This window comes from Oncorhynchus gorbuscha, linkage group LG01 (assembly GCF_021184085.1).
Source record: "Oncorhynchus gorbuscha isolate QuinsamMale2020 ecotype Even-year linkage group LG01, OgorEven_v1.0, whole genome shotgun sequence".
In the NCBI taxonomy this organism is placed as follows: Eukaryota; Metazoa; Chordata; class Actinopteri; order Salmoniformes; family Salmonidae; genus Oncorhynchus; species Oncorhynchus gorbuscha.
The window spans coordinates 11,237,289-11,260,664 of record NC_060173.1 but is presented as its reverse complement, the minus strand read 5'-3'; the positions used below and the strand labels follow the sequence as shown (position 1 = coordinate 11,260,664).

The following is a 23,376-nucleotide window of genomic DNA, read 5'->3' as shown; positions in this document are numbered from 1 at the left end:
GAGGCAGGGATATTGTCTTTTTCACAAGGAAATATTATATTTGGTTATTTTTAACCTACTACAGTGTATTGCAGGAGGCTACCATAGTGTAGTGAAGTGGTTCTTACTCAACACCACAAATACCTTGATAACATTTCTCACACGGATATAATAATCCTATATTAATGTGTGTTTATAAAACTACAGCAGCAAGTTGACATTCTGGGTGGTTCTCCTCCTCTCACCCCCCTGTCCCTGCCAGCGAGCATCAAAAAACACAAACGCACACAACAATAACACCAAAGCACGTGAGGCGAGGGAACCCCGTAAAAGAGAGCCATGGGTGAAGTGAATAGAAACCTCTGCATGGCTTCTATTCATCCCTCGGTACTGAATGCTTCCGCTCACAAAGACCCATTGGTTCACGCCTCACTGTGCTTCAAACTGCTGATTCAGTCTACAGTCCTCACTCTGTGGTCCCCTCTCTCTCTGTTTGTCGACCTCTTTCTCTTTCTGTCTGTCTCTCTTGCTCACTCTGCCCCCCCCCACTCTCTCTCTCTCTCTCTCTCTCAATTCAATTTCAATTCAAGGGCCTTTACTGGCATGGGAAACATGTGTTAACATTGCTAAAGCAAGTGAAGTAGATAATATACAAAAGGGAAATAAACAATATAAATGAACAGTGAACATTACACTCACAGAAGTTCCATATGAATAAAGACATTACAAATATCATATTATGTCTATATACTGTGTCGTAACGATGTAAAAATGGTTAAAGTACAAAATAGAAAATAAATCAACATAAATATGGGTTGTATTTACAATGGTGTTTGTTCTTCACTGGTTGACCTTTTCTTATGGCAAAAGGTCACAACTCTTTCTGTTGTGATGTCACACTGGTATTTCACCCAGTAGATATGGGAGTTTATCGTGGGTCTGTGTAATCTGAGGGAAATGTGTCTCTATGGTCATACATTGGGCAGGAGGTTAGGAAGTGCAGCTCAGTTTCCACCTCATTTTGTGGGCAGTGTGCACATAGCCTGTCTTCTCTTGAGAGCCAGGTCTGCCTATGGCAGCCTTTCTCAATAGCAAAGCTATGCTCACTGAGTCTGTACATAGTCAAAGCTTTCCTTAAGTTTGGGTCAGTCTCTCTCTCACCCACTCTATCTCTCTCTCTGGCTCTTGTCCCCACTATGGCCCTCAGCCTCCCCCTCTCTCTCTCTCTCTCTCTCTCTCTGTTACTTGTTGTGAATGTGTTGGTCAATAGCACTGTGTTACAGGCCATAGAGGCTGAGTCAACACTTTTGAATGACCACATGACCGCAGAGAGAGAGAGAGAGAGAGAGAAAGAGAGAGATAATGTGGGGAAAGAGAGAGAGAGAGAATGTGGGGAAAGAAACAGTGAGAGAGAGAATGTAAGGAAAGAAAGAGTGAGAGAGAGAATGTGGGGAAAGAAAGAGTGAGAGAGAGAATGTGGGGAAAGAAAGAATGAGAGAGCGAGAGAGAGAGAGAGAGAGAGAGAGAGAGAGAATGTGGGGAAAGAAAGAGTGTGAAAGATGAACACAGAGAGAGGAAGAGACAGAAAGACAGTGGATGTGTCTTCAGAAATCTAGCTGTGAGGGGCTAGATGAGGTCAGAGACTGAAACGTTCCTTTACATCTCTCTCTCTCTCTCTCTCTCTCTCTCTCTCTCTCTCTCTCTCTCTCTCTCTCTCTCTCTCTCTCTCTCTCTCTCTCTCTCGCTTTCCGGGAACAATAAAAAGTTCTCCTCTAGGCCACTTCATTGTACAGTGTCACTTTATGATAAAAGATGAATGCATTCCATTTAGCATGTTGGCAATATCATAGACGGAGAACTCATGTGAGAGAGTAGAAACCTCCCAGACAAGCCTGACAGACAGACAGTCATTTCCATTCACATTAGAAGTGAGAAAATAAATTAATGTTTGAGAGCAAGCCAATAACATTCCAAGTATTTGAGGAAAGAGAGGATGTTGCGTATGAAATGTGGACTGAAAAAATATCCAGCACAAAGAAGCAGGGACGTACAGTACTAGTATGTTAACAGTATGGAGCTACAATACTGTATGTTGACAGTATGGAGCTATAATACTGTATGTTGACAGTATGGAGCTACAATACTGTATGTTGACAGTATGGAGCTACAATACTGTATGTTGACAGTATGGAGCTATATATAGTACTGTATGTTGACAGTATGGAACTGTATATACTACTGTATGTTGACAGTATGGAGCTACAATACTGTATGTTGACAGTATGGAACTGTATATACTACTGTATGTTGACAGTATGGAGCTATATATAGTACTGTATGTTGACAGTATGGAACTATATATACTACTGTATGTTGACAGTATGGAGCTATATATAGTACTGTATGTTGACAGTATGGAACTATATATACTACTGTATGTTGACAGTGTGGAGCTATATATAGTACTGTATGTTGACAGTATGGAACTACAGTACTGTGTGTTGACAGTATGGAGCTATAATACTGTATGTTGACAGTATGGAGCTATATATAGTACTGTATGTTGACAGTATGGAACTGTATATACTACTGTATGTTGACAGTATGGAACTACAGTACTGTATGTTGACAGTATGGAACTGTATATACTACTGTATGTTGACAGTATGGAGCTACAGTACTGTATGTTGACAGTATGGAACTATATATACTACTGTATGTTGACAGTGTGGAGCTATATATAGTACTGTATGTTGACAGTATGGAGCTATATATAGTACTGTATGTTGACAGTATGGAACTATATATACTACTGTATGTTGACAGTATGGAACTACAGTACTGTATGTTAACAGTATGGAACTATATATACTACTGTATGTTGACAGTATGGAACTACAGCACTGTATGTTGACAGTATGGAACTGTATATACTACTGTATGTTGACAGTATGGAGCTACAATACTGTATGTTGACAGTATGGAACTGTATATACTACTGTATGTTGACAGTATGGAGCTATATATAGTACTGTATGTTGACAGTATGGAACTACAGTACTGTATGTTGACAGTATGGAACTATATATACTACTGTATGTTGACAGTGTGGAGCTATATATAGTACTGTATGTTGACAGTATGGAGCTATATATAGTACTGTATGTTGACAGTATGGAACTATATATACTACTGTATGTTGACAGTATGGAACTACAGTACTGTATGTTAACAGTATGGAACTATATATACTACTGTATGTTGACAGTATGGAACTACAGCACTGTATGTTGACAGTATGGAACTGTATATACTACTGTATGTTGACAGTATGGAGCTACAATACTGTATGTTGACAGTATGGAACTACAGTACTGTATGTTGACAGTATGGAACTATATATATTACTGTATGTTGACAGTATGGAACTATATATACTACTGTATGTTGACAGTGTGGAGCTATATATAGTACTGTATGTTGACAGTATGGAGCTATATATAGTACTGTATGTTGACAGTATGGAACTATATATACTACTGTATGTTGACAGTGTGGAGCTATATATAGTACTGTATGTTGACAGTATGGAACTACAGTACTGTATGTTGACAGTATGGAGCTATAATACTGTATGTTGACAGTATGGAGCTATATATAGTACTGTATGTTGACAGTATGGAACTGTATATACTACTGTATGTTGACAGTATGGAGCTACAATACTGTATGTTGACAGTATGGAACTGTATATACTACTGTATGTTGACAGTATGGAGCTACAATACTGTATGTTGACAGTATGGAACTATATATACTACTGTATGTTGACAGTATGGAGCTACAGTACTGTATGTTGACAGTATGGAACTATATATACTACTGTATGTTGACAGTGTGGAGCTATATATAGTACTGTATGTTGACAGTATGGAGCTATATATAGTACTGTATGTTGACAGTATGGAACTATATATACTACTGTATGTTGACAGTATGGAACTACAGTACTGTATGTTAACAGTATGGAACTATATATACTACTGTATGTTGACAGTATGGAACTACAGCACTGTATGTTGACAGTATGAAACTACAGTACTGTATGTTAACAGTATGGAACTATATATACTACTGTATGTTGACAGTATGGAACTACAGTACTGTATGTTGACAGTATGGAACTACAGTACTGTATGTTAACAGTATGGAACTATATATACTACTGTATGTTGACAGTATGGAACTACAGTACTGTATGTTAACAGTATGGAACTATATATACTACTGTATGTTGACAGTATGGAACTACAGTACTGTATGTTGACAGTATGGAACTACAGTACTGTATGTTGACAGTATGAAACTACAGTACTGTATGTTAACAGTATGGAACTATATATACTACTGTATGTTGACAGTATGGAGCTACAGTACTGTATGTTGACAGTATGGAACTATATATACTACTGTATGTTAACAGTATGGAACTATATATACTACTGTATGTTAACAGTATGGAACTATATATACTACTGTATGTTGACAGTATGGAACTACAGTACTGTATGTTGACAGTATGGAGCTATATATAGTACTGTATGTTGACAGTATGGAGCTATATATAGTACTGTATGTTGACAGTATGGAGCTATATATAGTACTGTATGTTGACAGTATGGAACTATATATACTACTGTATGTTGACAGTATGGAACTATATATACTACTGTATGTTGACAGTATGGAACTACAGTACTGTATGTTAACAGTACGGAACTATATATACTACTGTATGTTGACAGTATGGAACTACAGTACTGTATGTTAACAGTACGGAACTATATATACTACTGTATGTTGACAGTATGGAACTACAGTACTGTATGTTGACAGTATGGAACTACAATACCATATGTTGACAGTATGGAGCTATATATAGCTATATATAGTACTGTATTACACTACACTACACCTGCATTGCTTGCTGTTTGGGGTTTTAGGCTGGGTTTCTGTACAGCACTTTGAGATATCAGCTGATGTACGAAGGGCTATATAAATAAATTTGATTTGATTTGATTTGTATGTTGACAGTATGGAACTACAATACCATATGTTGACAGTATGGAGCTATATATAGTACTGTATGTTGACAGTATGGAACTACAATACCATATGTTGACAGTATGGAGCTATATATAGTACTGTATGTTGACAGTATGGAACTACAATACCATATGTTGACAGTATGGAGCTATATATAGTACTGTATGTTGACAGTATGGAGCTATATATAGTACTGTATGTTGACAGTATGGAACTACAGTACTGTATGTTGACAGTATGGAGCTACAGTACTGTATGTTGACAGTATGGAGCTATATATAGTACTGTATGTTAACAGTATGGAGCTATATATACTACTGTATGTTGACAGTATGGAGCTATAATACTGTATGTTGACAGTATGGAACTACAGTACTGTATGTTGACAGTATGGAGCTATATATAGTACTGAATGTTGACAGTATGGAGGACAGTACCGTATGTTAACAGTGTGGAGCTACAGTACGGTATGTTAACAATATGGAGCTACAGTACTGTATGTTAACAATGTGGAGCTACAGTACTGTATGTTTACAATATAGAGCTACAGTAATGTATGTTAACAATATAGAGCTACAGTAATGTATGTTAACAATATAGAGCTACAGTAATGTATGTTAACAATATAGAGCTACAGTAATGTATGTTAACAATATAGAGCTACAGTAATGTATGTTAACAATATAGAGCTACAGTAATGTATGTTAACAATATAGAGCTACAGTAATGTATGTTAACAATATAGAGCTACAGTACTGTATGTTTACAATATAGAGCTACAGTAATGTATGTTAACAATATAGAGCTACAGTACTGTATGTTAACAATGTGGAGCTACAGTAATGTATGTTAACAATATAGAGCTACAGTACTGTATGTTGACAGTGTGGAGCTACAATACCGTATGTTGACAGTGAAGAGAAGACCCAGTCCACTCCACTCTCTTCTTCAAAAATCTATCCTCCTCTTAATCACTGTTCTTCTTCAACCTGAAAAACAAGGGAAATAAAGATAGTCTTAGATATCAGTATTCATACACCACTAGTTATATGACCTCTTCCCCTTTCCACCAAACAGAACACCGCTTTACCAATCTAGTCTCTTCCCAGAGTGTCACGACTCCTACCGAAGGTGGCTCCCCTTCCTGTTCGGGTGGCACTCGGCAGTCGTCGTCACTGGCCTACTAGCTGCCACTGATTTCTTTTCCCCTTTCTGTTTATTGGTTTCACCCGTTTGGTGTGTAGGCTGATAAGTCGGGCTATGTTAGCCAGTTGGCCCGCCTGCTCTTTGTGCGGGATTGGTTGTGTGTAGGCTGATAAGTCAGGCTATATTAGCCAGTAGGCCCGCCTGCTCTTTGTGCGGGATTGGTTGTGTGTAGGCTGATAAGTCAGGCTATATTAGCCAGTTGGCCCGCCTGCTCTTTGTGCGGGATTGGTTGTGTGTAGGCTGATAAGTCGGGCTATGTTAGCCAGTTGGCCCGCCTGCTCTTTGTGTGGGATTGGTTGTGTGTAGGCTGATAAGTCGGGCTATATTAGCCAGTAGGCCCGCCTGCTCTTTGTGCGGGATTGGTTGTGTGTAGGCTGATAAGTCAGGCTATATTAGCCAGTAGGCCCGCCTGCTCTTTGTGTGGGATTGGTTGTGTGTAGGCTGATAAGTCAGGCTATGTTAGCCAGTAGGCCCGCCTGCTCTTTGTGCGGGATTGTTTTGTGGGACTGTTTCAGTCCCCGTGTTTGGGGCATTTGTTTTGTGTGCGCCCTGTGTTTCGTGGGGTGGCTTATGTTCGCCGTGTGTGCAATTAAATGCACTACCCTATACTCTCTGATTCCTGCGCCTGACTTCGAACCCACTACGCCCAGAGCGATACACAGAGCCGCTGTGAGTCTGACAAACGAGACTATTACCAACCAAATAACAAATCTATTACCCTCCTGGTGATGTTTCACAGTGAAATAGTTTTTCAGCGGTATGCATATTTGTGACACAGTTCCGTAATTCCCCTCTCTATGTCTTGTATATCTGAGGTGGAGGCACTCTCTATGTCTCATATATCTATAAACCAGTAATCATCTCTCATGTTGTCTGCCTTGGACCCCATCTCAGTCACACCATAGTTTACAGACCAGGGACTGGTTTCCCAAAAGCATCTAAAGCAGAGATGGGCAACTCCAGTCCTCAGGGGCCAGAGTGCTGTCACACTTTTCCTCCAAACCTAGCAAACACAGCTGATTCAACTAATTGTATTCTAAACTGAATATCATGATTAGTTGATTATTGGAGTCAGGTGTGGTAGCTGGGGCTGGGGAAAAGGGACTGGAGTTGCCCATCCCTGATCTAAAGGCTAAGTTCATCTTAAGCATTGCCCTGTTAGTCTACACCTGTTGCTTACAAAGCATGTGACAAATAACATTGTATTTGATATTGATTTAGAACCATAAAGATGAACTGACTCCTACCATGCCGGGAACAGGATGTTGCTTTTGTCTAGAATACAAAATGTATATTTTTACACAGTGTAGTACAGCCTAATCTTTCATAAACCATTGAGGTTCCCACTGTGAAATGGACTTGAAACAGTCCAACTGTGCAAGGAAGGAGTGAAAACAGCTCATATCTGAGGTATGTATGTATGTATGTGTGTGTGTGTGTGTGTGTGTGTGTGTGTGTGTGTGTGTGTGTGTGTGTGTGTGTGTGTGTGTGTGTGTGTGTGTGTGTGTGTGTGTGTGTGTGTGTGTGCGTGCGTGCGTGCGTGCGTGCGTGCGTGCGTGCGTGCGTGCGTGCGTGCGTGCGTGCGTGCGTGCGTGCGTGTATGTATGTATGTATGTCAAATTCAAATCAAATCAAATGTATTTATATAGCCCTTCATACATCAGCTGATATCTCAAAGTGCTGTACAGAAACCCAGCCTAAAACCCCAAACAGCAAGCAATGCAGGTGTAGAAGCACGGTGGCTAGGAAAAACTCCCTAGAAAGGCCAGAACCTAGGAAGAAACCTAGAGAGGAACCAGGCTATGAGGGGTGGCCAGTCCTCTTCTGGCTGTGCCGGGTGGAGATTATAACAGAACATGGCCAAGATGTTCAAATGTTCATAAATGACCAGCATGGTCAAATAATAATAATCACAGTAATTGTCAAGGATGCAGCAAGTCAGCACCTCAGGAGTAAATGTCAGTTGGCTTTTCATAGCCGATCCTTAAGAGTATCTCTACCGCTCCTGTTGTCTCTAGAGAGTTGAAAACAGCTGTCTGGGACAGGTAGCACCTATGTATATACAGTGCATTCGGGAAGGTATTCAGACCTCTTGACTCTTTCCACATTTGGTTACAATAAAGCCTGTTTTTCAGAAATGGAATTTAAAAAATATATATAACAAAATTATAAAGACAGGTGTGTGCCTTTCCAAATCATGTCCAATCAATTGAATTTACCACAGGTGGACTCCAGTCAAGTTGTAGAAACATCTCAAGGATTATCAATGGAAACAGGATGTACCTACTTATGTATTTCTGTTTTTTACATTTTCAAAGGAAATGGTTTTCTTTAATTAATTTTAGAATCAGGCTGTAACAAAATGTGGAAAAACTCAAGGGGTCTGAATACTTGATGTGAGTGTGTGTGTATATGTGTGAGTGTGTGTGTATGGTGTGTGTGTGTGAGTGTGTATGGTGTGTGTGTGAGTGTGTGTGAGTGTGTATGGTGTGAGTGTGTGTGTATATGTGTGAGTGTGTATGGTGTGTGTGTGTGAGTGTGTATGGTGTGTGTGTGTTTGTGTGGTGTGAGTGTGTGTGTATATGTGTGAGTGTGTGTGTATATGTGTGAGTGTGTATGTTGTGTGTGTGTGTGTATATGTGTGAGTGTGTGTGTATGTGTGTGAGTGTGTATGGTGTGTGTGTGTGTTTGTGTGGTGTGTGTGTGTGTATATGTGTGCGTGTATATGTGTGAGTGTGTATGGTGTGTGTGTGTGAGTGTGTATGGTGTGTGTGTGTTTGTGTGGTGTGAGTGTGTGTGTATATGTGTGAGTGTGTATGTTGTGTGTGTGTGTGTATATGTGTGAGTGTGTGTGTATGTGTGTGAGTGTGTATGGTGTGTGTGTGTTTGTGTGGTGTGTGTGTGTGTATATGTGTGCGTGTGTATGTTGTGAGTGTGTATGGTGTGTGTGTGTGAGTGTGTATGGTGTGTGTGTGTTTGTGTGGTGTGAGTGTGTATGGTGTGTGTGTGTGAGTGTGTATGGTGTGTGTGTGTTTGTGTGGTGTGAGTGTGTGTGTATATGTGTGAGTGTGTATGTTGTGTGTGTGTGTGTATATGTGTGAGTGTGTGTGTATATGTGTGAGTGTGTATGGTGTGTGTGTGTTTGTGTGGTGTGAGTGTGTGTGTATATGTGTGAGTGTGTATGTTGTGAGTGTGTGTGTGTATATGTGTGAGTGTGTGTGTGTGTGTGTGTGTGTGTGTGTGTGTGTGTGTGTGTGTGTGTGTGTGTGTGTGTGTGTGTGTGTGTGTGTGTGTGTGTGTGTGTGTGTGTGTGTGTGTGTGTGTGTGTGTGTGTGTGTGTGTGTGTGTGTGTGTGTGTGTGTGTGTGTGTGTGTATGGTGTGAGTGTGTGTATATGTGTGAGTGTGTGTGTATATGTGTGAGTGTGTATGGTGTGTGTGAGTGTGTGTGTATATGTGTGAGTGTGTATGGTGTGTATGTTGTGAGTGTGTATATGTGTGGGTCTAGCTACGTAACCAAAGGCTTTTCTGAGACTCAAGGGCTTCTCTCCAAATAACTATGTCACGGTAAACACTAAGACACTCACTGGAATCCATATCCAAAATGATTGAAGAAGCCAATCCAATTTTGTTCCAGCAAAGCATATCGATATCAAAGAGCTGCAGAGACCCCGTGGTGATACACCGCCGTTCGTTACGCCCGGGCAAACATGCACTATACGTATACAAAGGTATGTGGACACTCTTTCAAATGAGTGGATTTGCTTATTTCAGACACACCCGTTGCTGACAGGTGTATAAAAATTGAGCAGACAGCCATGCAATCTGCATAGACAAACTTTGGCAGTAGAATGTCCTTAGTGAGGAGCACAGTGACTTTCAACGTGGCACCGTCATAGGATGCCATCTTCCCAACAAGTCAGTTCATCTGTAAGTGCTGTTATTGTGAAGTGGAAACAACAGCTCACCCGCGAAGTGTTAGGAAACAGAAGCTCACAGAACGGGGACCGCCTGAGGGCTGAAGCGTGTAGCGTGTAAAAATCGTCTGTCCTCAGATTGCAACACTCACTACTGAGTTCCAAACTGCCTCTGGAAGCAACATCAGCACAATAACTGTTCGTCGGAAGCTTCATGAAATGGGTTTCCAGTCACACACAAGCCTAAGATCACCATGCGCAATGCCAAGCGTCACCTGGAGTGGTGTTACGCTCGAGCACTGGAAATGCGTCCACTGGAGTGAAGAATCACAGGTGTCCACATACTTTTGGTCATGTAGTGTAGCTACACACTGTTTTCTACCACATTTCCATCAGATAAATGGTAATAGAAAAGTAAACATGAAACATTCGGCCTGCTTTGAAAATGTATATAATCTACAGTGCCTCCTGTTGTAGGAAAGCCTATGTATTAAATCCTATGAGATTGTTTTACTTTGTCTGTCTTGGCTGTATGAGATACCTTCGCGTAGTACTATGTGTGGTAGGTAGGAGCTTATGGATCCACCATTTATAAGTCATGATTATGAGTGTCATGGACTCATCTAATCTTCATTAATAATCATATAACAACCTCTGAATCCACTGAACCACGGAAACTCAGAGCTTGAAATAAATATTCAAAATATCACAATTAACCTTTTTTCTTTGTCATTCTGTCAGGCAGACCAATCGCCCCCTCATACAGACAGACAGGCAGACAGACAGACAGGCAGACAGACACGCAGACAGACACGCAGACAGACACGCAGACAGACAGACAGACAGACAGACAGACAGACAGACAGACAGACAGACAGACAGACAGACAGACAGACAGACAGACAGACAGACAGACAGACAGACAGACAGACAGACAGACAGACAGACAGACAGACAGACAGACAGACAGACAGACAGACAGACAGAGGGGGATAGGAGGAGTGGGTACAAAGGAGGACTAGTGGGCTACAAAATGTTTCATAGGGAGAGGCGCAATGCATAGAATACTCCTGTGCCAAAAGCACTCTGTTGGGAAGAGAGTGGTGCTAGCAGCACATCCAAGGGAGAAACACAATGCCTGGAGTAGTTCAGAGCATAAACCACTCTGTTCCCATTTTAAATCACTCCCCCAAACTGCAACAACATTCTGCCATTATCCTACCAGCATGCAATCACTGTGTGAACTGAATGGCAATAACTAAGACAGCACTTTTTTTTGTTCTACATGGGAAATCTGTGTGCCAAAAGCACCCACTCAAACTCTCTCCCACTTCAGTTCTAAACCTCCTAAACACAGCATTACCATATTCCCACCATCCTGCTTTTACACTACCTGCAGAAGAGCAATTACTACGACACAAGCTCTCTCTCGCTCTACAATTTGAGAATGCATAGTCAACTGCAGTAAGGGTAGTGCCAGAGAGGAAGACAAAGATGCAGAGAGAGAGGCAGAGAGAGGCAGAGAGAGAGAGAGAGAGAGAGAGTGAGAGAGTGAGAGAGAGAGAGAGAGAGAGAGAGAGAGAGAGAGAGAGAGAGAGAGAGAGAGAGAGAGAGAGAGAGAGAGAGAGAGAGAGACCGAAATATAGAGAGACACCGAAATATAGAGAGACAGAAAGAGAGCGAGATAGATAGAGCGGCAGAGAGAGACGCAGAGAGAAAGAGGACTCAATTTGGCACAACGGCCTGCTATACAAATTGATGGAATGTGTTGTTGGGGGAAAAACATACGACATTATAAAATCCATGTACACAAACAACAAGTGTGCGTTTAAAATTGGCAGAAAACACTAATTTCTTTCCACGGGGCCGTGGGGTGAGACGGGGATGCAGGTTAAGCCCCACCCTCTTTAACATATATATCAACGAATTAGCGAGCGCACTAGAACGGTCTGCAGCACCCGGCCTCGCCCTACTAGGTGAGGCCAAGTGCATCCCTGTAGGCCCTCCCCAACCAAGGAGGGCCTACAGCAGCACCCTACTGTAGTCAAATGTCTACTGGTTGCTGATGGGCACTGAGAGTAAATCTCAGTAAGACAAAAATAAGGTAGCCTAGTCAAATAATTAACTGTTACTCTCTCACAGGAATTCCACTAACAGTCCGTATGTAGCCAAACGTAGCTGCTGCTTATGTTGGTATCTGTACTGATGGCACAAAAGCATGACAGGGAGACATAGTGGAGTGGTAACGCGCGTGAAAGCAGTTGCTCCCGACGCCACTTGGGTACACTGCAGCATCCACCCAGAGGCTCTTGCTGCCAAGGGAATGCCTGACAGCTTGAAAAACGTTATGAACACTACAGTGAAAATGGTTAACTTTGTGAAAGTAAGGCACCTGAACTATCGTGTATTTTCTGCATTATGCAATGATGTGGGCAGCAACCATGTAACGCTTTTACAACTGGTTATCATGGGTAAAGTATTGACACATTTTTTAAAATTGAGAGACAAGTTTAACGTTTTCTTTACTAACCATAATTTTCACTTGTCTGACCGCTTGCATGATGATGAGTTTCTCACACGACTGGCCTATCTGGGTGATGTTTTGTCTCGCCTGAAGGATCTGAATCTAGGATTACAGGGACTCTCCACAACTATATTCAATGTACGGGACAAAATTGAGGCTCTGATTAAGAAGTTGGAGCTCTTCTCTGTCTGCATTAACAAGGACAACACACAGGTCTTCCATCATTGTATGATTTTTTGTTTTGTGCAAATGAACTCAAGCTTAGGGACAATGTCAAATGTGATATAGCGAAGCACCTGAGTGAGCTGGGTGCGCAATTACACAGGTACTTTCCCGAAATGAATGACACAAACAACTGGATTTGTTATCCATATCATGCCCTGCCTCCAGTCCACTTACCGATATCTGAACAAGAGAGACGCATCGAAATTGCAACAAGCGGTTCTGTGAAAATGTATTCAGAAGCCACTGCCAGCTTTCTGGATAGGGCTGTGCTCAGAGTATCCTGCCTTGGCAAATCGCACTGTTAAGACACTGATGCCCTTTGCAACCACGTACCTATGTGAGAGTGGATTCTCGGCCCTCGCTAGCATGAAAACTTAATACAGGCACAGACTGTGTGTGGAAAATGATTTAAAACTGAAACTCTCTCCAATACAACCCAACATTGCAGAGTTATGTGTACCTTTCAAGCACACCCTTCTCATTAACCTGTGGTAAATTATTCACAATTTTCGATGAACGAATAAGGTTTTATATGTAAGATGGTTAAATAAAGAGCAAAATGATTGATTATTATTATTATATTATTATTTGTGTTATGCAGGTGAATGAGGACCCAAAAGCGACTTGGCGAAAACAGAGTCTTTAATCCAGTAAAGTAAAAATACAATCAAAAAACACAATTTCCACTCGTAATGACGAGAACAGACTGGAGACTCGATCTTGAACTGCAGGTTGCCTCGGGAGGGCACTTGAACTTAGCAGACTCAGACACCTGCTCACCACGCAGCATCTGAGGGAAACACGACACGACAGGGCGATACACAAACACAGCACGGTGAACAATAGACAAGGATCCGACAGGGCAGGAACGGAAAACAAGGAGAGAAATAGGGACTCTAATCAGGGAAAAGGATCGGGAACAGGTGTGGGAAGACTAAATGATTGATTAGGGGAATAGGAACAGCTGGGAGCAGGAACGGAACGATAGAGAGAAGAGAGAGAGGAAGGGAGAGAGAAAAAGGGGAACGAACCTAAAAAGACCAGCAGGGGGAAAATGAACAGAGGGAAAAGCAAAATGACAAGACAATATATGACAAAACATGACAATTTGTGCCCTGGTTCCTATAAGAGCTCTTTGTCACTTCCCACAAGCCGGGTTGTGACAAAAACTCACACTCATTCTTATGTTTAATAACCCTGGTGCTACGCAGCTGGAGGTTGAATATTTGAAGGGGTACGGTACTATAAAACATTTGGGAACCACTGCCCTAGAGCACACAAAAAATGATACATACCTCAGCCTAAACATCAGACAGACAGACAGACAGACAGGACCCTGGTAGGACTATTATCTACAGTTGAAGTCGGAAGTTTACATACACCTTAGGCAAATACATTTAAACTCTGTTTTTCACAATTCCTGACATTTAATCCTAGTAAAAATTCCCTGTCTTAGGTCAGGTAGAATCACCACTTTATTTTAAGAATGTGAAATGTCAGAATAATAGTAGAGAGAATTATTTATTTCAGCTTTTATTTCTTTCATCACAGTTCTATTTGTGTTTCATCAGACCAGAGGACATTTCTCCAAAAAGTACGATCTTTGTCCCCATGGGCAGTTTCAAACCATAGTCTGGCTTCTTATTGCGGTTCTGGAGCAGTGGCTTCTTCCTTGGTGAGCGGCCTTTCAGGTTAAAAAAATAAATAAAAAATATGTCGATATATAGGACTCGTTTTACTGTGGATATAGATACCTGTTGACTCCAACATCTTCACAAGGTCCTTTGCTGTTCTTCTGTGATTGATTTGTACTTTCGTACCAAAGTACGTTCATCTCTAGGAGACAGAACGCATCTCCTTCCTGAGCAGTATGAAGGCTGCGTGGTCCTATGGTGTTTATACTTGCGTGCTATTGTTTGTACAGATGAACGTGGTACCATCAGGCGTTTGGAAATTGCTCCCAAGGATGAACCAGACTTGTGGAGGTCTACAATGTTTTTTCTGAGGTCTTGCTGATTTCTTTTGGGTTTCCCATGATGTCAAGCAAAGAGGCAATAAGTTTGAAGGTAGGCCTTGAAATACATCCACAGGTACACCTCCAATTGACTCAAACGGTGTCAGAAGCTGCATTAGAGAGCGAGAGGGAGGAGGCTGGTAATGATACTGTGTTAGAGAGAGAGAGGTATCTGTTTCTTCACACTGATATTACTTCTCTAATTAGAAACCCTGGAGTCTCAGTGCTGTAGTGTTGCAGACATGCTCTGAGAAGCTTCTAGTGGAAACAAATATATATTTTGTGTTATTAAGCTACTGCATATTAAACAACGGTTGTCGATTAGTATGGCTGCAAGTTGCAGCGATAGGACCTAGGCCTAGTGTGTGTTGCGAGAGAGGAAACGATTTTCATAGAAAACCCTGATCCCCCACATGGAGAGAAAGCGAACTGCTCTTTTTCAGGGACTCACAAAGCTCATTTGAATTTCCTGATCCAGTAGGAAAATGTTCTGCGACAAAAGAGTGATCAAGTTAAGAATTGAATCTGCATCAAAGAACAACAGAGAGGAGATGAGATCAGAGTGTGAAGAAGCAGATACCTCTCTCTCTCTAATACAATATCATTACCAGATACCTCTCTCTCTCTAATACAATATCATTACCAGATACCTCTCTCTCTCTAATACAATATCATTACCAGATACCTCTCTCTCTCTAATACAATATCATTACCAGATACCTCTCTCTCTCTAATACAATATCATTACCAGATACCTCTCTCTCTCTAATACAATATCATTACCAGATACCTCTCTCTCTCTAATACAATATCATTACCAGATACCTCTCTCTCTCTAATACAATATCAATTACCAGATACCTCTCTCTCTCTAATACAATATCATTACCAGATACCTCTCTCTCTCTAATACAATATCATTACCAGATACCTCCTCTCTCTCTAATACAATATCATTACCAGATACCTCTCTCTCTCTAATACAATATCATTACCAGATACCTCTCTCTCTCTAATACAATATCATTACCAGATACCTCTCTCTCTCTAATACAATATCATTACCAGATACCTCTCTCTCTCTAATACAATATCATTACCAGATACCTCTCTCTCTCAATAATACAATATCATTACATTACAGATACCTCTCTCTCTCTAATACAATATCATTACCAGATACCTCTCTCTCTCTAATACAATATCATTACCAGCCTCAATATCTCTCTCTCTCTAATACAATATCATTACCAGATACCTCTCTCTCTCTAATACAATATCATTACCAGATACCTCTCTCTCTCTAATACCTCCCTCTCTCTCTCTAATACAATATCATTACCAGATACCTCTCTCTCTCTAATACAATATCATTACCAGATACCTCTCTCTCTCTAATACAATATCATTACCAGATACCTCTCTCTCTCTAATACAATATCATTACCAGATACCTCTCTCTCTCTAATACAATATCATTACCAGATACCTCTCTCTCTCTAATACAATAATACAATATCATTATCATTACCAGATACCTCTCTCTCTCTAATACAATATCATTACCAGATACCTCTCTCTCTCTAATACAATATCATTACCAGATACCTCTCTCTCTAATACAATATCATTACAGATATCATTACCAGATCACCTACTCTCTCTAATACAATAATACAATATCATTACCAGATACCTCAATATCTCTCTCTCTCTAAATATCACAATATCATTAATACAATATCATTACCATACCTCTCTCTCTCTAATACAATATCATTACCAGATACCTCTCTCTCTCAATATCTTACCAGATACCTCTCTCTCTCTAATACAATATCATTACCAGATACCTCTCTCTCTCTAATACAATATCATTACCAGATCCTCTCTCTCTAATACAATATCATTACCAGATACCTCCTCTCTCTAATACAATATCATTACCAGATACCTCCTCTCAATATCTCTACTCTAATACAATATCATTACCAGCCTCCTCTCTCTCTCTAATACAATATCATTACCAGATACCTCTCTCTCTCTAATCCTCCTCTCTCTCTAATACAATATCATTACCAGCCTCCTCTCTCTCTCTCTAATACAATATCATTACCAGCAATACAATATCATTACCAGCCTACCTCTCTCTCTAATACAATATCATTACCAGCCTCCTCTCTCTCTCTAATACAATATCATTACCAGCCTCCTCTCTCTCTCTAATACAATATCATTACCAGCATCCTCTCTCTCTCTAATACAATATCATTACCAGCCTCCTCTCTCTCTCTCTAATACAATATCATTACCAGCATCCTCTCTCTCTCTAATACAATATCATTACCAGCATCCTCTCTCTCTCTAATACAATATCATTACCAGCCTCCTCTCTCTCTCTCTAATACAATAATACAATATCACCAGCATCAATATCATTACCAGCATCTCTCTCTAACACAGTATAATTACCAACATCCTCTCTCTCTCTCTCTAATACAATATCATTACCAGCCTCCTCTCTCTCTCTACTACAATATCATTACCAGCCTCCTCTCTCTCTCTCTAACACAGTATAATTACCAACATCCTCTCTCTCTCTCTAATACAATATCATTACCAGCATCCTCTCTCTCTCTAACACAGTATAATTACCAACATCCTCTCTCTCTCTCTAACACAGTATAATTACAAACATCCTCTCTCTCTCTCTAATACAATATCATTACCAGCCTCCTCTCTCTCTCTAATGCAATATCATTACCAGCCTCCTCTCTCTCTCTAATACAATATCATTACCAGCATCCTCTCTCTCTCTCTCTAACACAGTATAATTACCAACCTCCCCTCTCTCTCTCTAACACAGTATCATAATCAGCCTCCTCTCTCTCTCTCTCTCTCTCTCTCTAACAGAGTATAATTACTCTGGTGGTTGGAGATTTCCCTCTAGTGGTGTGGGGGCTGTGCTTTGGCAAAGTGGGTGGGGTTATATCCTTCCTGTTTGGCCCTGTCCGGGGGTGTCCTCGGATGGGGCCACAGTGTCTCCTGACCCCTCCTGTCTCAGCCTCCAGTATTTATGCTGCAGTAGTTTATGTGTCGGGGGCTAGGGTCAGTTTGTTTATCTGGAGTACTTCTCCTGTCCTATTCGGTGTCCTGTGTGAATCTAAGTGTGCGTTCTCTAATTCTCTCCTTCTCTCTTTCTTTCTCTCTCTCGGAGGACCTGAGCCCTAGGACCATGCCCCAGGACTACCTGACATGATGACTCCTTGCTGTCCCCAGTCCACCTGGCCATGCTGCTGCTCCAGTTTCAACTGGCCTGGGCCTTAGGACCATGTCCCAGGACTACCTGACATGAGGACTCCTTGCTGTCCCCAGTCCACCTGGCCATGCTCCTGCTCCAGTTTCAACTGTTCTGCCTTACTATTATTCAACCATGCTGGTCATTTATGAACATTTGAACATCTTGGCCACGTTCTGTTATAATCTCCACCCGGCACAGCCAGAAGAGGACTGGCCACCCCACATATGCTCTCTCTAATTCTCTCTTTCTTTCTCTCTCTCGGAGGACCTGAGCCCTAGGACTGTGCCCCAGGACTACCTGACATGATGGCTCCTTGCTGTCCCCAGTCCACCTGACTGTGCTGCTGCTCCAGTTTCAACTGTTCTGCCTTATTATTATTTGACCATGCTGGTCATTTATGAACATTTGAACATCTTGGTCATGTTCTGTTATAATCTCTACCCGGCACAGCCAGAAGAGGACTGGCCACCCCACATAGCCCGGTTCCTCTCTAGGTTTCTTCCTAGGTTTTGGCCTTTCTAGGGAGTTTTTCCTAGCCACCGTGCTTTTACACCTGCATTGTTTGCTGTTTGGGGTTTTAGGCTGGGTTTCTGTACAGCACTTTGAGATATCAGCTGATGTACGAAGGGCTATATAAATAAATTTGATTTGATTTGATTTGATAATTACAACCTCCCCTCTCTCTCTAACACAATATCATAATCAGCCTCCTCTCTCTCTCTCTCTCTCAAACACAATATCATAATCAGCCTCCTCTCTCTCTCTCTCTCTCTAACACAGTATCATAATCAGCCTCCCCTCTCTCTCTCTAACACAGTATCATTACCAACCCCCTCTCTCTCTCTCTCAAACACAGTATCATAAATCAGCCTCCTCTCTCTCTCTCTAACACAGTATCATAATCAGCCTCCCCTCTCTCTCTCTAACACAGTATCATTACCAACCCCCTCTCTCTCTCTCTCAAACACAGTATCATAAATCAGCCTCCTCTCTCTCGCTCTAACACAGTATCATAAATCAGCCTCCTTTCTCTCGCTCTAACACAGTATAATTACCAACCTCCCCTCTCTCTCTCTCTCTCTCTCTCTCTCTCTCTCCAACACAGTATCATAAATCAGCCTCCTCTCTCTCGCTCTAACACAGTATCATTACCAACCTTCCCTCTCTCTCTAACACAGTATCATAATCAGCCTCCTCTCTCTCCTAACAGTATAATTACCAACCTCCCCTCTCTCTCTCTAACACAGTATCATTACCAACCTTCCCTCTATCTCTAACACAGTACCATAATCCGCCTCCTCTCTCTCCTAACAGTATCATTACCAACCTCCCCTCTCTCTCTCTAACACAGTATCATTACCAACCTTCCCTCTATCTCTAACACAGTACCATAATCCGCCTCCTCTCTCTCCTAACAGTATAATTACCAACCTCCCCTCTCTCTCTCTCTCTCTCTCTCTCTCTCTCTAACACAGTATCATTACCAACCTTCCCTCTATCTCTAACACAGTACCATAATCCGCCTCCTCTCTCTCCTAACAGTATCATTACCAACCTTCCCTCTATCTCTAACACAGTACCATAATCCGCCTCCTCTCTCTCCTAACAGTATCATTACCAACCTTCCCTCTATCTCTAACACAGTACCATAATCCGCCTCCTCTCTCTCCTAACAGTATCATTACCAACCTTCCCTCTATCTCTAACACAGTACCATAATCCGCCTCCTCTCTCTCCTAACAGTATCATTACCAACCTTCCCTCTATCTCTAACACAGTACCATAATCCGCCTCCTCTCTGTCCTAACAGTATCATTACCAACCTTCCCTCTATCTCTAACACAGTACCATAATCCGCCTCCTCTCTCTCCTAACAGTATCATTACCAACCTTCCCTCTATCTCTAACACAGTACCATAATCCGCCTCCTCTCTCTCCTAACAGTATCATTACCAACCTTCCCTCTATCTCTAACACAGTACCATAATCCGCCTCCTCTCTGTCCTAACAGTATCATTACCAGCCTCCTCTCTCTCTCTCTCTCTCTCTCTCTCTCTCTCTCTCTCTCTCTCTCTCTCTCTCCTAACAGTATCATTACCAACCTCCCCTCTCTCTCTCTCTCTCTCTCTCTCTCTCTCTCTCTCCTAACAGTATCATTACCAGCCTCCTCTCTCTCCTAACAGTATCATTACCAGCCTCCTCTCTCTCCTAACAGTATCATTACCAGCCTCCTCTCTCTCCTAACAGTATCATTACCAACCTCCTCTCTCTCCTAACAGTATCATTACCAACCTCCTCTCTCTCCTAACAGTATCATTACCAACCTCCTCTCTCTCCTAACAGTATCATTACCAACCTCCTCTCTCTCCTAACAGTATCATTACCAACCTCCTCTCTCTCCTAACAGTATCATTACCAACCTTCCCTCTATCTCTAACACAGTACCATAATCCGCCTCCTCTCTCTCCTAACAGTATCATTACCAACCTCCTCTCTCTCCTAACAGTATCATTACCAACCTCCTCTCTCTCCTAACAGTATCATTACCAGCCAAAGAGGACGAGAAAGAATTGTATCCATCACACTTTCATTCATGAATTGACATTAAGGGAACGTGACTCCATAACTCAGAGCTACGAGTGTTTCTCTCCCACACTACCCTCCATCATCATCATAATAATAATAATGAGTTGATATTAAGGGAACGTGACTCCATAACTCAGAGCTACGAGTGTTTCTCTCCCACCCTACCCTCCATCATCATCATAATAATAATAATGAATTGACATTAAGGGAACGTGACTCCATAACTCAGAGCTACGAGTGTTTCTCTCCCACACTACCCTCCATCATCATCATAATAATAATAATGAGTTGATATTAAGGGAACGTGACTCCATAACTCAGAGCTACGAGTGTTTCTCTCCCACACTACCCTCCATCATCATCATAATAATAATAATGAGTTGATATTCAGCAACAACTACAAAAGAAAACAATGACATATTGATATGCTGCTTGTGGAAATCCAGGGAATTCAGAGAAGAAAACATTATGCCAAGCACAGACTACTAACTCAGAGAAGAAAACATTATGCCAAGCACAGACTACTAACTCAGAGAAGAAAAACATTATGCCAAGCACAGACTACTAACTCAGAGAAGAAAACATTATGCCAAGCACAGACTACTAACTCAGAGAAGAAAACATTATGCCAAGCACAGACTACTAACTCAGAGAAGAAAACATTATGCCAAGCACAGACTACTAACTCAGAGAAGAAAACATTATGCCAAGCACAGACTACTAACTCAGAGAAGAAAACATTATGCCAAGCACAGACTACTAACTCAGAGAAGAAAACATTATGCCAAGCACAGACTACTAACTCAGAGAAGAAAACATTATGCCAAGCACAGACTACTAACTCAGAGAAGAAAAACATTATGCCAAGCACAGACTACTAACTCAGAGAAGAAAACATTATGCCAAGCACAGACTACTAACTCAGAGAAGAAAACATTATGCCAAGCACAGACTACTAACTCAAAGCATACAGAATGTACTCAAGCAATCTGGTGTTTTCAATAGATGTTTTCAATAGATGTTTTCAATAGATAACATTACAGTTATATGGCCCCAAAGGCCCCACGAACCCGCTGGGGTTACATTACATTGACTCATCACATACCCTGCTGCTACTGTTTATCTATCCTGTTGCTTAGATATATTTACATATCTAGCTCAAATATCTCGTACCCCTGCACATCAACTCGGTATGACTACATGTATTATTACATGTTATGACTTTTCTATTATTTCTCTATATTGCTTCTCTCTGTATTGTTGGGAAGGGCCCCGTAAGTAAACATTTTCACTGCTCGTCTACACCTGTTGTTTTACCAAGAATGTGAACAATAACATTAGATTTCACATTACCTGTCTCTCTGCTGCGGTCTGCAAGAACAACTCTTCCCAAAGAGTGTGTGTGTGTCCGATATGTGTGTGTGTGTGTGAGAAAGAGCAAAGATCCCAGTGGCTGTGTATACCGCGTTGTGTTTGTCTGGTGGAACTAACAGTGCTAGAGTAACAGTGAGAGTGAGGGGGCATGTTTCACAGACACACCCACCTCCGCCTCGCCTCCTCCTCCTCCTCAAACCTGTCCCCCTCCCTGACCCTCCTCCCTCCCTCCCTACCTCCCTCCTACTCTCACAGTGGGATTAAAACAACCCTTTGTCTCTCTACAATAGGGGTTAAACATTTCCTGGTATCAAATGAGTGCTGCTAGAATACACTGAGTTGCAGGGTTTTTTAAGCCAATTCCTTTATCCTTTAAATTCTGGCAAAATATTTTTGGGATGAAACATCACACATGCCTGTCAGATAATTTGAAGACAAGAAGACAATATTCATGAATTTATAATGCAAAGCAAATGCCTCCCGAGTGGTGCAGCTGTCGAAGGCAAACTCGGTCTCAACCTTTAAGTCTTTACTGAAGACTCATCTCTTCAGTGGGTCATATGATTGAGTGTAGTCTGGCCCAGGAGTGGGAAGGTGAACGGAAAGGCTCTGGAGCAACGAACCGCCCTTGCTGTCTCTGCCTGGCCGGTTCCCCTTTTTCCACTGGGATTCTCTGCCTCTAACCCTGTTACGGGGGCTGAGTCACTGGCTTGCTGGGGCTCTCTCGTGCCGTCCCTGGGGGGGGATGCGTCACCTGGGTGGGTTGATTCACTGTTGTGGTCGGCCTGTCTGGGTTCCCCCCCCCCACCCCTTGGGTTGTACCGTGTCGGAGATCTTTGTGGGCTATACTCGGCCTTGTCTCAGGATGGTAAGTTGGTGGTTGAAGATTTCCCTCTAGTGGTGTGGGGGCTGTGCTTTGGCAAAGTGGGTGGGGTTATATCCTTCCTGTTTGGCCCTGTCCGGGGGTGTCCTCGGATGGGGCCACAGTGTCTCCTGACCCCTCCTGTCTCAGCCTCCAGTATTTATGCTGCAGTAGTTTATGTGTCGGGGGCTAGGGTCAGTTTGTTTATCTGGAGTACTTCTCCTGTCCTATTCGGTGTCCTGTGTAAATCTAAGTGTGCGTTCTCTAATTCTCTCCTTCTCTCT

The 23,376-nt window shown here is 41.8% G+C and overlaps 1 protein-coding gene across 16 annotated transcripts in view; it reads right to left on the bottom strand.

Annotated features, from left to right (window-relative positions):
- Positions 1 to 23,376, bottom strand: part of LOC124033012 (neuronal cell adhesion molecule-like) — a 202,614-nt gene that overhangs the window by 129,394 nt on the left and 49,844 nt on the right. For 15 of the 16 annotated variants that reach the window (XM_046344941.1, XM_046344974.1, XM_046345012.1 and 12 more), the window contains exon 2: positions 5,987 to 6,074. The gene's annotated coding sequence lies outside the window, so the exon portion shown is untranslated. Of the gene's footprint in view, positions 1 to 5,986; positions 6,075 to 22,209; positions 22,349 to 23,376 lie in introns of those variants that run through there. The other variant, XM_046344947.1, reaches the window with a different exon arrangement.